Source organism: Panthera tigris, chromosome D4 (assembly GCF_018350195.1).
Source record: "Panthera tigris isolate Pti1 chromosome D4, P.tigris_Pti1_mat1.1, whole genome shotgun sequence".
Taxonomy (NCBI): domain Eukaryota; kingdom Metazoa; phylum Chordata; class Mammalia; order Carnivora; family Felidae; genus Panthera; species Panthera tigris.
Window position 1 is genome coordinate 10,386,282 of NC_056672.1, and position 17,234 is coordinate 10,403,515.

At 45.3% G+C, this 17,234-nt stretch overlaps 1 protein-coding gene across 3 annotated transcripts in view; it reads right to left on the bottom strand.

Moving 5' to 3' along the window:
- The window catches only part of KANK1 (KN motif and ankyrin repeat domains 1), a 140,262-nt gene that overhangs the window by 74,250 nt on the left and 48,778 nt on the right, over positions 1 to 17,234 (bottom strand). The window contains exon 1 of one of the 3 annotated variants that reach the window (XM_015535421.2): positions 6,914 to 7,156. The exons of the other annotated variants lie outside the window; for them this stretch is intronic. The gene's annotated coding sequence lies outside the window, so the exon portion shown is untranslated. Of the gene's footprint in view, positions 1 to 6,913; positions 7,157 to 17,234 lie in introns of those variants that run through there. 3 annotated transcript variants of the gene reach the window in all.

The window sequence follows — 17,234 nt, forward strand, 5'->3', positions numbered from 1 at the left end:
CTCACAACTTGTGAGTTTGAGGCCCGCTCGGGGCTCTGTGCTGACAGCTCCGAGCCTGCTTGGGATGTTCTGTCTCCCTCTTGCTCTGCCCCTCCCCTGCTCTCCCACGCTCTCAAAAATAAATAAAATAAAATAAAACCTTGAAAAAAAAAAAGAATAGAGTACATGACAAGTAGGGCTGTGGCTAGAGCAATGTCTGTTTCCATAGGGGCTCAGTTATGGTAAAACAAAGAGGACTAAGGCCTGAGTGCTCAAGAGAAAGCTAAGAAGAATACAGTCTACAAGCCAAAGTCCACACACACACACACACCCCTTTACCCTAATAAAACATGCAAAGCTCATTTATTTCTTTAAATAAGGCAGTCTTTCAAACAACCATCCAAAAACCTGTCTAACTTATTATACACCCTCGATGACTGCCCAGATATTTCTGTCCAGAGTTTAATTGAAAGTAACTTAATTAAAAGTACGTTTGAGTGCAAACTTTGGCCATCGTTCATTATCAGATTATCTTCTGGGGGTTTCTGGTATTGGCTCCTACCACAGGAATTGTGGCAGTAATGTTAACCAGCTCTTGGTCACTTTCCAACCAAATTACCTAATTATGACCCAACCCCATTTACCCTTCTCAAACACAGGGGATAATTTTCTTGGTATGGGGGTGGGGGTGGGGGGAGGGTTTGCTGGAAAGAAATCTCAATTATCCATCAAGATCTAAATCAGAGTCCTGGATGCTAGTTTCATTTATAACATAGAAAGGCAATTGGGTTCTCCCCATTATAAAAATTTTACGCTACGCTTGTTCAAACAGTTATATCTACAATCTTATTCTCTGGGGTGATATTTAAGAGGCCAGAAGAAGTGTTTCTGTCTCAGGAACAAGTTGAAATGCAGACATTAAAGAGAATGTATGGAGGAAGCAATAATAAACACATTCATTTATTCATTTAACAAGTGCCCTGTCATGTGCCAGGCACTGTTGTTGGCACAAAGGATACAGCAAGGAGCAAACAAGACACCCACCTGCCCCCATGCCCCAAACAGTCTAACCGGATCTGTGCTTTGGGCTGAAAGAGACTTTAGATTTCACAGTATGTTTAACAGATGAGCTGTACTAACAGCCAATTCCTGACTCCTCTTTTCCGCATTATTTGAAAAGAATTCCCGTGTTAAGACCTGCCTCCTTGTGCCCCAAAGTGGGTGTGGGCGTGTCCAGCCCTCGCCCAGACCCCCCCCCCCCGCCCCCCGCCCATCCACATCCACTTTCTGCGAGTGTGTATACGAACAATGCTCCTCCAACAGGTTAAAGGCACCTCAGAGCCTGCAGACGCTCCGAGCCCAGCCTGGCTCTGCTCCAGCCGGGTTGCTGGAATCCACACAGCTTCCTGAACACTTGAAGAAAATGAAGGTAAATTTTCTTTCCAGGAAATTTTCAGTGATCAGAGTTTATCAGATCATAACCACCTAGGCTGAAAACTAGCTGTTTTTCTCTGCAAAACAACGGGGCAACGGACGGGCAGACAAATGAGAGTCAGAAGTGTTGAAGCTGTTTTTTTTAAAGCTTATCACCTTTATGGTTTTTGTTGACTTCAGAGGAAACTGCTTTTATGACTCTGCATAGGCACACGAAATAGAACTTACCGATTTGCTTTGGTTCATCTCTAAAGGGTGCAGGGAAAACAGACCACAGCAGACACCTAACCCTTTCATTTATAAATTTGTTCTCATCAGTGAAATCTTGCTCTTACTTAGCAAGCATCTCCATTGCTACTAGTTTTGAGTTAAGATGTCAGTGCTTTTGCCGATTCAAATATTAAAGAACCCACATGTGATGGCCACAGCTGTAAGAGAATTAGTTTACTGTCATTTGAAAGGATTTTGTTCATTTCCTATTTTAATTTTTTTTAAATGTGAAATTCTCATTTATTTACTGCTGTAGCAGGCATTTTGCCTCGAACTCCTCTGGGATTGGATTCCTACAGGATATTCTCTGTGATTACTCCGAAACTGATCAAAAGTAATTGAATGGTGAGTTGAAGGGTGCCTGGGACTGTCACTAAGCCAACGGGGATAACGCATCTTTAGGTGCTTCATCTTCAAGCCAAAGGCTCTCAAAGTGTGGTTCCTTGGCAGCAGGATTAGCTTGGATGTTCTGGGAACTTCTTGGAAATGCATCCCAGACCTACTGAATCACGATCTTTGCCGGGGTCTGCAGCTTAACCAGTCCCCCAGGTGATTCTGTTTCAGGCCTAAGGTTCTCAAAACCACTGCCTTAAGAGGTGGGTTAACTGAGAAAAAATAAATCCTAAGGCTCCAAGAGCCAGGAATGTCCACTGATTTAATTTTATTTATTTTGAGAGAGGGAGAGTGCAAGAGCAGGGGAGGGGCAAAGAGGGAGGACAGAGTGAATCCCAAGAGAGCTTCATGCTGTCAGTGCAGAGCCTGATGTGGGGCTCAAATCCACGAACCGCGAGATCATGACCTGACCCGAGATCAAGAGTAAGACGCTCAACTGACTGAGCCACCCAGGCGCCCCACGAATGTCCACAGATTTTAAGAAAACGGCCCCCACTGATTTAGAAAACATCCCCCAAGGGGCACCTAGATGACTCAGTCGGTTAAGCATCCGACTTCGGCTCGGGTCGTGATCTCATGATTGCTGAGTTCAAGCGCCACATCGGGCTCTCCGCCGTCAGCACAGAGCCCGCTTCGGATCCTCTGTCTCCCTCTCTCTGCCCCTCTCCCACTTGTGCCCTCTCAAAATAAACATTAATAAAAATAAAAATAAAACATCCCCAAGAGGCCTAACTTTTTGCCATTCATTTACCCCAAAAATGACGATTGGGCGCTCAGCATGGAAGAGGCACACTGCTGGAACTTGAGGGGTCAACAAAATAAACCCAGTTCCTGCCTTCTTGGGGCTTCGAGGCAGGAATTTCACACACAGTGACGCACACACACACGAGGAAATTATTAACATTACGCTCGATACCACAAGGGAGGAAAAAATAGGTGTTGAGTGAGAATACGAAGGCCGACGTTTTTAGGGTTGAAGATGAGGACAATGGAGCCGGGTGGGATGGGCGGTCCTCAGAAGCATCTCTAGGGAAACGTCACTGAAGGTGAGGAGTGAACAACAGGTAAGGGCCAGCTGGGGGAGTATGGGAAATGAGGACGGGGCCCAGAAGCAGCCAGACACATCAGTGCTCCCACCAAGTCCCACGACGGCGTATCAAACAACTCCATAAAGGAAGGAAAATCTTTTCAAAGAACAGCAAATGGCCACTTAGAGGCAAAACAAAAAACCCTGACCTCAGCGTTTCACCTCACACAAAAATCAATTTGATAGGACCCATAATCTTGAATGTAAAACAAAAAACACCTTCTAAAACCTTTAGAAGAAAACGCTGAAGATCTTCAAGACCTAGGGCTTGGAGAGGAGTTTCCAGAGGACGACGAAAGATCCATAAAAGTAAAAACTGATGAAGTGATCTTCATTAAAATTAAAATCCCCCCCCCCTTTTTTTCCCCTGTAAAAGCATGGTCCGAAGGCACTTGGGGAAAGAAAAAGCTCTATAGATTTGAGCAACTGAGTTTATTTAAGAAAGGTAAAGAGCAGAGAGGTGAACAGAGGCTAAATGAGAGGACATTTGTTGGGCCTTGCTGGACATGGGAAGGAGAAGACGTTTTATTGTTTTCAAAGTTTATTTATTTTGAAAGAGAGTGCACACACACACACACACACTCACACAGACATAAGTGGGGGAGGGGCAGAGAGGGAGAGAGAGAATCCCAAGCAGGCTCTGCATTGTCAGCCCAGAGTCTGATTCAAGGCTTCATCTTAAAAACCGTGAGACCTGAGCCAAAACCAGGAGATGAACATTTAACCGACTGAGCCACCCAGGCGCCCCAAAGTCACTGAGCATTTTAATCCCAATGAGTAACACACAAAAAATTATCTTACTTTCAAGTATTTTGCTTAGGCTTCTTACCATTTTAAGGAGTGGTAGGTTGGTTCTTCTATTATAATTATTCTTATTCTTATTCCTACTACTATTGAGAGAAGACACGAGATGTTCCAGGAATGGTTTTTTCAGACTTCACAGAAAATTTCCCCTCTGAGTATACTTTGGCTTTGAAAATTTTTACTTCAGACTCTTTCACAGAGAGGCACAGCCATGCCGAGCAGACATTTCCCAGAAGTTCTCGCGTCTTCTCCAGAACATACAAGTTCCTACTTATTTTAGAGAAACTTAAAAGATGACAAGTACACAGCCCACAATGGTACATTGTGTTATCAATAGAGCATATGCACTTCAATTAAAAATGGTTACAGGAAAAGCTGGAACCAGAAACTAAACCTAGAGACTTGGGAAAAACCAGCTTCCGCTGTGCCCCCGGACACCCTCAAAGTTGCCCTTATATGTCCTACAAACTGTTCCGGCAAGTCTTAGATGTTGTTTTCTTTAGCTGAAACAAACCTCACTTAAGCTTTTCCCTTTTGAATGCAGGAGACTCAAAACATTCACTGCTTTTTTTTTTTTATCATCTCGGGCTTTCATGCCGGGACAAGCACACTGCTTTCATGACTCTGCAAAGGTCCTGCTCACGTTCATCTACCCATGGTAGGTGAGTAAACACCAGGGTGTAGGGTGGGGGCGCTGGCACCGGCCGAAGCAGAGAATGGAAATGCTAGGATCTAGCCAGCATCTCATTCCGCTGAGGGATGCTTTGGATAGGAGCAACAGAGTGAAAGCCTGACCAATGACAGGCCACACCTGAGCCTTGTCTCCTGGTCATCAAGGGATGGGCAGACCCCTGGCGTCATTCCCACCAATTTCAAATGGTCAGAGGGCACAGACACGTCCTCTGGGGGCCCATTCGAATGCCATTGATCACTCAACCTGTTCAGCTGGGAAAGGCAACAGGCCTGGGGAAGGCGACTCAGCAGTGGGACTTCAATCCCTGCCTCCTCGTGCACAGGTCCTGCCTCCTCCAGGCCCTGCCTCTCTGTTCCTTCTTCTAGAAGGCTCTGATAGCAACGGCTCAACTCTCCTACACCTGGAAAAGTGTGAGAGGAGGGAGACTGTCCGAGACAGGCTTCACCCCTAACCCAGGACAAAAACACCGGGCTTGAGTCAGAAACACAGGCTGAAGTCATGTCCCCAGAAGGGCGGCTTCTGAGGATGAGAGTGGACATCTGCTCCCCTGGGGGCCTTACTGAACATTTAGCCTCCTGGGTATTAACACCTCGCGGGTAGGAGCGGAGACAGCCGGGAGGCGAGAAGGCAAGGTCCCAAACTCAGAAAGGCAGCGAACACTGAGATCCAGCTACAGGGGGGTAGAAAGGTCTGTTAGGGCATGTGTATCACACCGAAGCAAAATTAATTCACAAACATTTTCGTGAACCTACAGGAAGGGGGTAGGGAGAAGCCCAAACAAGAATTTCTAGCCATCAAGGGAAGATAAATGTTCATTAATGGCAAAGTATCTATTATTTCTAATTTAAGACGTCTAACATCTCAGGGACATTGTTTTTATTAGGGTTACACTGTTTAATAAAATAAATATAGGGGTATCTGGGTGGTTCGGACGGCTGAGCGTCCAACTTGGGCTCAGATCATGATCTCACAGTTCATGATTTCGAGCCCCACATCGGGCTCTGTGCTGACAGTGTAGAGCCTGCTTGAGATTCTCGCCCTCTCCTCTCTTCTTTGCCTGTCTCCTGCTCATGATTTCTCTCTCAAATAAATACACTTAGAAATAAATAAATTACAGGTTGATAGGCAGTTACAGGTGTTGGCTAACAGCTTCTAAGCCCCCGTGCTGTTCCAGCATGTTCCGGGTCTATATTGCTTGTAACACAGTAAACACAACACCAAAAACTAAGCATCCGAAATCTCTCTGCACACAACTAATGTGTTTTCAGGAAGTTTGAAATTAACATGACAATTTTCACTGTTCACTAGGGGATTCTCTGCTTATTCTTCAATCTTGGCTCAAAGTAACTCAGGTTTTATAAACTCAGTTCCTACATAGGGTATTAATGTTGTCACTGGGGGTAAATTTATCAAAAATGTTTAATTCTTTCATCCGGAAGTCCAGGAAAGAGAAATCCTTGATTGACTTACAGTGGCTCATTACCTACTACATTATAAGAGGCTTGATGTGTAACTGACTGGTCAGAACAGAGATGGGAGTAAATTCTAGATTCCTGTCCTAAGACTGAAGAAGTCGCTGTAGTCAAGTACATACACTTGGAACATGCGTACCTTCTGGAATAGGCTCTCAATTATCCTTTTAAGGAGGTATCTAATGCACATGTCCACACCCAGAATAAGCAGATGGTTAGAGAAAGTGCTGGTAAACCACAGAAGAAAACTTAGCTATTGCTGCCCTTGTGAGGTCAGAATCTTTAAGTTAGTTTCATGGAGGGAGAATTTAATACAGTCAACTATGAATTCCATAAAATTTTTTTGAAGCTATGAAACAAAGATGTTTTGATAGGTTTTGTTTTTTCTTATTTTGGAAAGAGGGGCAGAGGAAGAGAGAGAAAGAGAAGGAGAGACTCCCAAGCAGGCTCCACGCTTAGGGAGGAGCCCAACACGGGGCTCAATCCCACAACCCTGGGACAGTGGCCTGGGCTGAAATCAGGAGTCAGACACTCAATTAACTGAGTCACCCAGGTGCCCCCAAAGGTTTTTTCTTTTTTTTTAAAGAGAGCCGAGACTGTAGGCAAAAATAGAAAATATATATGTTGACACTCAAACATATTTTGGAGGTGCCCTTATAGAAATAAAACCACACACAGCAAGTGAAAACATGTGAATAGATTACATATATAATGCTGTGTGACCACGAAATTCTTGGTTGCTGTGGTTTAACAACCCAAAGGGCTCTGAAGATCACCTACATTAAGATCCTGTTTGCTTTTGCAGAGGAGAACGTTCTGTGAAGTAACAGAGGCGAAGAGGCAGAATACAGTCGGAGAAACCAGTGAACGGTGGCCCCGCGTCCTTATGGGTAAAGAGAGGAACAGCTTCTCTCCTAGAATGGAAGCAAGAGGGGATGGAACTTTCCTTTCTGAACTTCCTCTAGTTTCCTATTCATTTCCTTAGACTTCTGTCCTCCCAGCCCTCCACTGATGTAAAAGGAGCCCGTGTTTGGAATTCCAAGCCCACAAAATGTGCATGTCTGTATTTTATTGGCAGGAACGCCGGGCCTCTGCACAGTACACGTTATTTAAGAGTTTCGAAGACACTGGGAACCAGAGGTAGGTGCCACTGGACGGTTCTTCCTGCTCTAGCCTCTGCAAAGCACAGCAGCTCGTGACAGTCCAGGGTCCCCCCCCCCCTCCTCACCCCCCTGTGTCACTCTAACTTGCCTGCAGTGCAACAGCGACATCCAGAGTCAGAACCAGCTGAAGCACCCGTGTCCTGACTCCCCGCGGCGCTGGTCAGAAAGCAGTCTGGGGCTCCCCGTCCCAGCCCGGGGACATCGGAATCTGCATCTCCACAAGAGCCCACGTTCAAGTGTGAGCAACACTGGTTTTTTTTTTTTTTTTTTAATTGTTTTTAACGTTTATTTATTTTTGAGACACAGAGAGACAGAGCATGAATGGGGGAGGGTCAGAGAGAGAGGGAGACACAGAATCTGAAACAGGCTCCAGGCTCTGAGCTGTCAGCACAGAGCCCGGCGTGGGGCTCGAACCCACGGACCATGAGATCATGACCTGAGCCGACGTCGGCCGCTCAACCGACTGAGCCACCCAGGCGCCGCAACACTGGTTTTAACAGAGATCTTTATACCACGTCTGACCTCTCTGAAGAGTGGGCTCTCTGGGGAGAGCACCACATTGACTGTCCCATTGGTTTTTCTTTCTTTTCTGACCTTGTGCTTTCGCTTTTCAAGACTTAATTCATATATATTTCTTTAGGGCTCATGAGCAAAGAGGCCAAGCCCAAACTCCAGTACGGCTGTCAACGGAGAAGGGCAGTTATGCATTGCTTTTAACCAACCACAACGTGCACAGAACTTTTTGGTCAAGTGCTCTGCTATGAAAATACTAGGATCACAGATACTAAGATAGTAGGGGATCCTCTTGACCTTTTAACAAATTCCACATGATTGCTGGTTGGTAGGAAGGGACAATTTCACTCTGTTACAGTGAGGGTCGCAGGGGGGGACGCAGAAAGTGGCACCCACCCCCTTGCACAATTTTCTCTTTAGGCTACTGCACCTTACGGTCCTACCTTCTCATTCGGAGGGAGGAGCAGGAGGATGTGGGGGAGACGCCGCCTTGCAGGCCCACCCCTGGGAGCCGCCTCCCACTCACACCCACCCCCTGGAGTTATGCCAAGAGAGCTGCGGGCACTAGACCTGCTTCCTAACCCCCACCCCCCACCCCGCTGGCTGCCATGGGTGAACAATGGTCAAAACCAAGATGGAAACGGGGGCTCCCTCCTGGCTCAGGCGGCAGAACACGAGACTGCTGATCTCACTCATGGTCCTGAGTTCAAGCCCCACAGTGGGTGCAGACGTAACTTAAAAAAATACCAAGATGAATACCATCTTAATGCAAATCGTCACATCAATGAACACCTGGGGAGGCCTTTAGGAAGGAATGTGAGCCTGGGGTGCCTGGGTGGCTTCACGGTTTGTGAGTTCAAGCCCCGTGTCAGGCTCTGTGCTGTCAGCTCAGAGCCTGGAGCCTGCTTTGCCTTCTGTGTGTGGGTGTCTCTCTCTCTCTCTCTGCCCCTCCTTCCCTCCCCCCCCCTCAAAAATAAACATTAAAAAATTTAAAAAAGCAAGAAAAGAAGGAATGTGAGCCTTCAAGCAGCAACAAGCCAAGCTAGTATGGAAACTGACACGGAGGGTGTCAAGGCTACCGTTCTGAGCCACGGGGCACAAACACACATTCTTGTCTGAACAGCTCTCAGTAGGAACCTGCTGCGGTGTGTGCGGAGGACCAGGCTCTCCGGACGTTCCCCTGCAAACTTCATTCCAGGACGTTACGGGACCAAATCCACACTCCCGGTCAGTGCAGTGACTGAGGTCAGTTCTCACAGATCTTTACAATTCCACTAATTTCATTTTTTTTTAATGCCTTGAACCAAGGCATTGAAATCTCCTCCAAATTTCATATTTCTTTTTTCCTTCCTTTCTCCCTTCCTTCCTTCCTTCCTTCCTTCCTTCCTTCCTTCCTTCCTTCCTTCCATGCCTTGAACCATATATAGCTTATGGCCCAACTCAGGGCACTTTTGAGAGTGCGAACACATCGGGTAGATGGGGTGTTGGAACAACAGACATAAACTAGGATGGTCCCGGGCAAACTGAGACATGTAATCTCCAGGCCTTTAAAGAACTAAAAGAAGGAGAAGGAGGGGAATACCCATACGTAGAAACACTGAGAGACTGCTATAAAGACCCTAGAACCATAAAACAGGCACCTTGTTCAGATCCCAGGGCTGCGAGGCTCTGTACGTTCTTATTTGTGGGTAGAGTGAAAATACACCGTGGGTGCCGAGAAAGGCCGACGGCAGCCAGTGATACCCAACAAAGCCGCACTGTTCTTGCCGTCCTCACCACTGGGCCTCACGTCGATAATATGATTTTCTAGAGTGAGCGGCTCTGAATAATACAACCTCTAATGTTCTCCGGGGAACTGCACTCGACACTGATGTGCATTGTTTCCCCTTAACTCACAATCTCAGAGCTGGATTATCTAAATGGTGTCAGGACAGAAAGTCTCCCACCTTCTATTTTAAACCACACCTGACAACAGATGGGGTCCACGCCGTACAATTTTACAAGGTTTTCACATGCGTTATCTTAGCCGAGATGCAAAACAGCTTCGTGAGATTTGTCCCCCTCCCACACTCCCCGTAACAGATAAGGAGACCGGGTTCAGAGAAGCGAGCTCCCCTTGGCGCCTGCCCCCGCAAGGGCACTTACCAGCAGGATGCTCACGGTCAGGGTCCCGCTGCTCCTCCCCACTGGGCTGTAAGCTTTCCAAGTGCCATGATTAAATCGTCCATGTTTTCTGAGTAGCACTCAGAGCCTAGGACAGCCAATGTCCCAAATTATTCTTAATTAGCTAATAAAAAATTATTTTTTGAGGTAATGAATCAACTGCATAGGAAAACGAATTGGTACATTTCGATTCTTGTGTCTGTGTTCTCATTTTATGACCTAGAGAAGGCAAATACTATATACATACAATATATTTTTTTAAGTTTATTGATTTGGGGGGGGGGAGGGGGAGAGAGAGAGAGTGTGTAGGAAGGGGCAGAGAGAGAGGGGCAGGGAGAGAGAATCCCAAGCAGGGTCTGCACTGTGAGCACAGAGCCTGACACAGGGCTCAAACTCACGAACCGTGGGACTGTGACCTGAACTGAAATCAAGAGTTGTATGCTTAATTGACTGAGCCACCCAGGCCCCTCTATAGGTAGAATATTTTTTTTTTTTAAATTTTTTTTTTTTTCAGCGTTTTTAATTTATTTTTGGGACAGAGAGAGACAGAGCATGAACGGGGGAGGGGCAGAGAGAGAGGGAGACACAGAACCGGAAACAGGCTCCAGGCTCCGAGCCATCAGCCCAGAGCCCGACGCGGGGCTCGAACTCACGGACCGCGAGATCGTGACCTGGCTGAAGTCGGACGCTTAACCGACTGCGCCACCCAGGCGCCCCTATAGGTAGAATATTTTTAAAGAAATACGGAGATGATCCTGTTAAAGAGAAAAGAGGGGTACCTGGGTGGCTCAGTCAGTTAAGTGTCTGACTTCAGCCGAGGTCATGGTCTCACAGTTTGTGAGTTTGAGCCCCGCGTCGGGCTCTGTGCTGACAGCTCAAGAGCCTGGAGCCTGCTTCGGATTCTGTGTCTCCCTCTCTCTCTCTCTGCCAATCCCCCGCTGTCTCCCTCTCTCTCTCTCTCTCTCTGCCACTGCCCCGCTCACGCTCTCTCAAAAAAGAATAAACATTAAAAAAATTAAAGGAAAAGAAAGAAAAGAAACACAGGACTTACTACTATGTAGTTAACATGGTTTACAGGAGAAGGAGCGTCGGAAATGGCACCTGAAAGCAGAAGGCTGAAATGTCTTAGATCAATCAGATCCTTTAGCTCTGCCCTGATTTCCATGGACTTCAACAACAGTCCCATGTAAAACACTTTTCCCAAGCTGCCCACTGAAGGTTTTGGATCGGGGCTGCTGTTTCCGGTCTCTGCTATAATAAGTATGGGCCAGAAGAAAACCTGAGGTCATTCAGTGCCTTCTTTAGTGTTTGTTCTGAGTCAACAAGGAAAAAATAGCGTGGAACACTTTAGGAGATTATGGCAAGATCCTAACATTTCCCGTTTCAGTGCTTCTCCTTAGCTGACACCAGGGGTGCCCACGACTGTATTGAGCTTTTTCTGCAATACCACTCCCATAAAGCAAACTGGAATGATGGAAGGAAGGAAGGAAGGAAGTTAGGAAGTTAGGAAGTTAGGAAGGAAGGAAGGAAGGAAGGAAGGAAGGAAGGAAGGAAGGACAAACAACCCCCAAACAAGACATAGAGTGGGGATTAAACACACATTTAATGGAGAAAGCGTGTGGACGCTGAAAACCTACACTTGTTTTCTGTAGTTTTAGCTACTTTGAGACCTGACCAGTGCCAAAATCAATACGTACAATGGATTGAGTTTCGTGGAATGTCAGAGAAAAACACACAGATGTCAAAGTGACAGTCCTCTTATATTTAAGCTTCTGTAAACTGCTTGTCATATTTCATCAATATAGTAAGAGTACATTACAACATCTGTATGTAGGACACCATGAAATATTGTAAAGCATCCTTATGTGATAATGACATACCTACCCAGAATTTAGGTGTCTGCTTGGAACCCTAATGAGAATAGAAAATAATCAAAGAAACAATAAAAAATAAATCGATGAACTTTGCTTACATCGAAACCTTAAACCCATGGCCAATTTACTCTTTTTCACGGGGGATTCTATTAAATTTGGCTGTGTGCCCTCCTTCCCCCACAGCCCAGATCAGATTACAAATTTGGGGGATTGCTTCAGAAAGTCATAGTAACTCAAAGGCAAATCCCAACAGCAAGGGAAGAGATGGTAAAATGATGTTGAGAAAAAGCAGAGGAGCGCCTGGGTGGCTCAGCTGGTTAAGCATCGACTTTGGCTCAGGTCATGATTTCATGGTTGGTGAGCTGGAGCCCCGTGTCAGACTCCGTGCTGACAGCTCCGAGCCTGGAGCCTGCTTCAGATTCTGTGTCTCCCTCTCTCTCTGTCTCAAAAATAAATTAACGTTAAAAAATATGAAGAGAAAAAAAAAAAAGAAAAAGCAGAAATTCTGGCACAAAGCCCTGTAAGCTGTATGGTCCCCAGTGACATTGCTATAATTACAGCACAACATACTAATTATGACTTATGGCAACAGACCTAACTTACTAACAGAAGCTTAGATCACGCTCAACAGAGCTAAAGAATGTGTCTAAACAGGTCATCAATTTCAGAAAGTTTTCAAACCATAACGGTCCGAGTGAGAGAAGACACCGTCACAGGGACAAATTCTGAGCCATTTGGAAAAGCTCAGCTACCCAGAACAGCTTCTCCTCTGGAGAAACAGAACCCGTATTTTACTACAATTTACTTTTAAGCATTAAAAAGTATTTCCTGAGGCGCCTGGGTGGCTCAGTCCGTTAGGCGTCCGCCTCTTGATTTCGGCTCAGGTCACGATCTCAGTTCCTGGGATCGAGCCCGGCATCCTGCTCTGAGCTGATGGCACAGAGCCCGCTTGGGATCCTCTCTCTCCCTCTCTCCCTGCCCCGCCCCTGCTCATATTTCTCTTTCTCTCAAAATAAATACATAAACTTAAAAAACAATTTCCTGGGGTGCCCAGTGACATCCATATTTTCCCAAGGGATGTATGACTGGTAAAATAGCCATCCTAAGCGAATGGAGAAAAACATGAAAGTAAAACAAAGCATGAAGAGATGGCATTATTAGGCTACTGTCGTGCCCTGAATTGTTAGCCCCAGGGGATCTACCACGATGCTTCAGTCTTCTTCACTCCTGCAGTGGTAGTCTGGCTGGGGCTCAGCACCTGGTAAGGGTTCAGTAACTGGCTGTTGAAATCCCTATCGTAATTCTGTAGCCAAATCAGATCATTGAGGCCAAAAATGTAATCCGTGGTCAAATCATGAAATGCTCTCTTTAAAAACAACAACACAAAACCTTCTTAACCCTTTACCTTTTCTTTTTGTTGCCAAGACCAAGGTGCACGTATGAGTTTTTAAACGTTAGACACTCCATTTCTTAAAAATGTGACCTCTTTTATTTCTCTGATTAACTTAAGACCTAATTCTTAAGCTCCTAAAAATACCAGAGGAGAACTCAATTCCTTTTTACCCAGGTTAATGGGTAACTGATGCTTGTTCTCCAAACAGCAGCACACACACAAAACTCACAGGTACCTATCACCTTGAGTGAAACCACAGTGACCACGTAGATTTTAAAATAAAATCTGTGCTTCCTTGAACTGCTTTCCCAGAAGACAATACAACCTAGTCTCCAGACCCATGAGGCCAGGATCCTCTCTAGTACATCATCAAGGTTAAGAAAGCCTGGTTTTACCACAGACACTGCATGGACAGGCACAATACAATTGTGGTAAAGAACATTCCATGGTCTACAGAGCATGCATCACAGACTGCCCTTAAATACCCATTTTCCCACATGCAAAACACATCAAATCCAAGTCTCATCCGTTTCTATTAAAATCCCTTGCTTTAAAAAAACATACTCATGGGAGAAGCCCCCTAGAATGTAGATTAAAATTTTAAGTGGACAGTAAATTAAACCAAACAAAAGATGACTATATTGCAAAAAAGGATTTTATTCTGCAAAGGAAGCATTTAAAGAGTTAACTAATATCGGAAGTCGTTTTTTTTAACAGCGAAGAGCAGATCTCAAAACAAATACGTTAAAAACTTATCGTCAAAAAGGTATTTTAAAGCAGTGGCTTTGAAAAGCTTATGAAAATTACAGACCTTATCACCAGAAAGTGCAGATACATGTACACACACACACACACACGCACGCACGCACGCGTGCATGAGATTTCAAAGGAAGATGGAAACAAAACATGCAAGACTGTCACCCTCACCCTCAATGAATTCACGGTTCCAAACTTTGGTTCCGAAGTATGAGATCTTCCCAAATTGAGATCTAAGCAGACACTTAAAAATGACCTTCCCTTCACTCTTTGTTTCTAGAAAGGCTCTCCTCTCCTCTTTTTCTGTTTTGTTTATAAAGAGGTTCTTAACATATTAAATATGGGACTGTAAAGTAGGACAAAAGATAAATTTACTCGGGCATAAACTGCATCAACAAAATCTTCTACAACACCGGAACACTTACCCGCACCATCATTTCGACACTGGCTTACGGACAGGAAAGTCTGCCAATCGGAGGCACAAAAATAAAACTTTCAAAATACCACAAGGAAGCACTAACTTTCTTCCGTCTACAGAAACTTACCAGATGAAAGAGAAAAAAAAAAAGAAAGGTAACGAGTACCTATTTACTTTGAAGGACGTACAAAGAAACAAATTTGTCTTCAGAAATTCAAATAAATTTCAAATAATAATTACCTGCCATAAAAGTTCTTGTCTAGCTTGAATTTTTCTCCCCCCGCAAAGAAGGTGAACTCTATCAGTTGGCCCTTCATGGAAATGCAAACCACTGCTCAGTTCTGGTGGGTGAGTATGTCCATGATCCCAGAATTTGGGATATGAAATGGACAAAAGCAAGTCTGTGCATTGCTGGGATTAGCAAAATCAAACACGTGTTCAAAACCAGACCTGCCCCTCAACACCACTCTCCTCAGTTTGTTTGCCCAAATGTAAATTAATTCAGAGAAGTTGCTGGAAAAATAATGTCTGTTGTTTTAAGGGCGGAGAAGAGACCCAAATGGGTCTTTACATGTTACCCTCCAAGAGAAAGGCCATTCTCTCCCCCTACCTTTGTGAAACACAAACGGAGGGGCCCGAGGACGCCTCTGTTCCAAGTTCTTTCAGTGTGGCGCCATGGGCGTCAAAAATCTTTGTAATCCCAATGCTTGAATACCATGAACACTGCTCCATTTACGCTTATGATGGTGGTGGCGATGATCTCATTAGTCATTTCATGGACTAAACCCATCGCTTGGTAAGGATACATAGGGTACCAAGGAAAAAGGATTACCAGGATGGATGTCCTCCTGTACTTCCAAAAACCAAAGCAAACATGTGACAAGGTGGATTCTAACACAGGAAATAATTTACTTAAGTAAAAGACTTTCATTTGTTCATCTGATAAAGACAGAGTAGATACATACATGCCCAGACTACCTCTAACATACTGTGCACGTCTAATTGCATTAATTATCACTTCCGTGGGGAACCTGGTTTCTTACAGCTGAAGTCCTCACTCTGGCAGGGCTTTTCCCCACGCAGAGCTACATTTGCAGGCTTGAAGCATCACTGGTTGTAAATGGGAAATTGGTTTAGGCAATCCATACGGCTCTCGACAACATCTATTTAAAAAATGACATCAAAATTGAGCACACCCTTCTACAAAATATCATTATAGCCCAGGCAGACATTTTTAAATGCTGGTGCATATCCCAAAAAGGAACTTCCATTCAAGCAGACTGCACCTGCCTGAGTAGTTAGGATGAAGGTGAGTGGCCGAGAGTCGTGCATTTCACAAAGCACAGGACTGGGGAGGAGAGTCTTTGGGTCCTTAACTCGGATGTAGAATGAATTCTAAAGTGGAGTTGTGTGCAATGAGATCTAGAGACCTTACTACAGCCTGAAACAGACACACACACTCTCTATCAAGAAAAGCAGAAGGGTGTGGCACTGTGTGGTAAAATCATCCAAGATCAAATCTCCAAATGGAAAGAAGGTGGGTTCTTGAGAAACTGGATACGGCCAAAGATATGAATGAGATAAAATTAAAAGGGAGGTATATATTCAACTAAAATGGAGAGAATGTAATCTTAAAGTAAAATGACAGCTAGAAGAGAGCTGGTAGAGGCTGGTGAAGCCAAGTGTTTAACATCACGTCTGTGGGGGGAAAAGTGCATCTTAAGAAGGTTTTTATGAGGCTCTGTAAGGAAGGCAGAACTTCTGTCGAGATACGGTTGGTTTTTTTTTTAACATACCATGCACTTTTATGAAGCTTCTAAATCATTAACCTTGTTTAGATGAATGTTTTAAAACACACAAAAATAGGCGCACCTGGGTGGCTCAGCCGGTTACGCGTCTGACTTCGGCTCAGGTCATGATCTCACCGTGCGTGAGTTCGAGCCGCTCCAGGATCTGGACCCTCTCTCCCTCTCTCTCTGCCCCTTCCTCACTCTCATGCTCTCTCTCAAAAATGAATGAATGAATGAATTACACAAAAATAAATGTAGTCAAATCTACTTGCTCAGCCTTGGGTTCAAAGAAGCAAGCTGTCTCTGAATTGCGGACATCATTATGCCCCTTTTTATACCTGTTCCTGCCAGTGGCACGAGGTGAATGACAGTGGAGAAATAAGAAAAGGAAACTTCACGACTTTCGTCGGCTTGGCGAGCAGAGAAACCTACAGAGGAGAATTACAAGAAACCAAGGGCTCCCTCAATGACAGACGTCAAGTTCGTCAAGTTTACAGAGGACAACAAAGTCAATCAAGTTTGAAAGGACAGACAACTGTCAGTCTGCCCAGTAGCATAGACGGCCCCCCACTATGCTTGCCAAGTATTCTGCCTCTAGCTGACAAGACACCCTGGGGACGCTTCGCGGAGCTGGTGGCAACAAGGTAATCTGAGCCCCAACGGTTAGGAAATATTTATGCGAGGCTCTGTTTACCCGCACATCCTAAGTAAAACCAGCACAGCCCCGACACAGCAGAGGGGCCCCATCACAGCTGCCTTCGTGAAGTGCCAGACTGTGGCCGAGGGAGGACAACCTCAGGAAAGGTGCAGGAGAGGAGAAAACAGAAGTGGCTTCTAGGGTACAAGATTCGCGCCGTGGAGGCTCTACCGGCACCACAGGTAAGGAAGGCAGCAGGAGCAGGGGGCTTCTGAGTAAGGTTCCCATTTGGTCAAGTCCTGTTTGCAACTAGCCTCTGGCACAGAGGGCGGCTTCGTCTGCAGTTTCCTGCTGTCATTTTGGACAAGCCAGGGCTCCAGGCAGTGACAGAAGC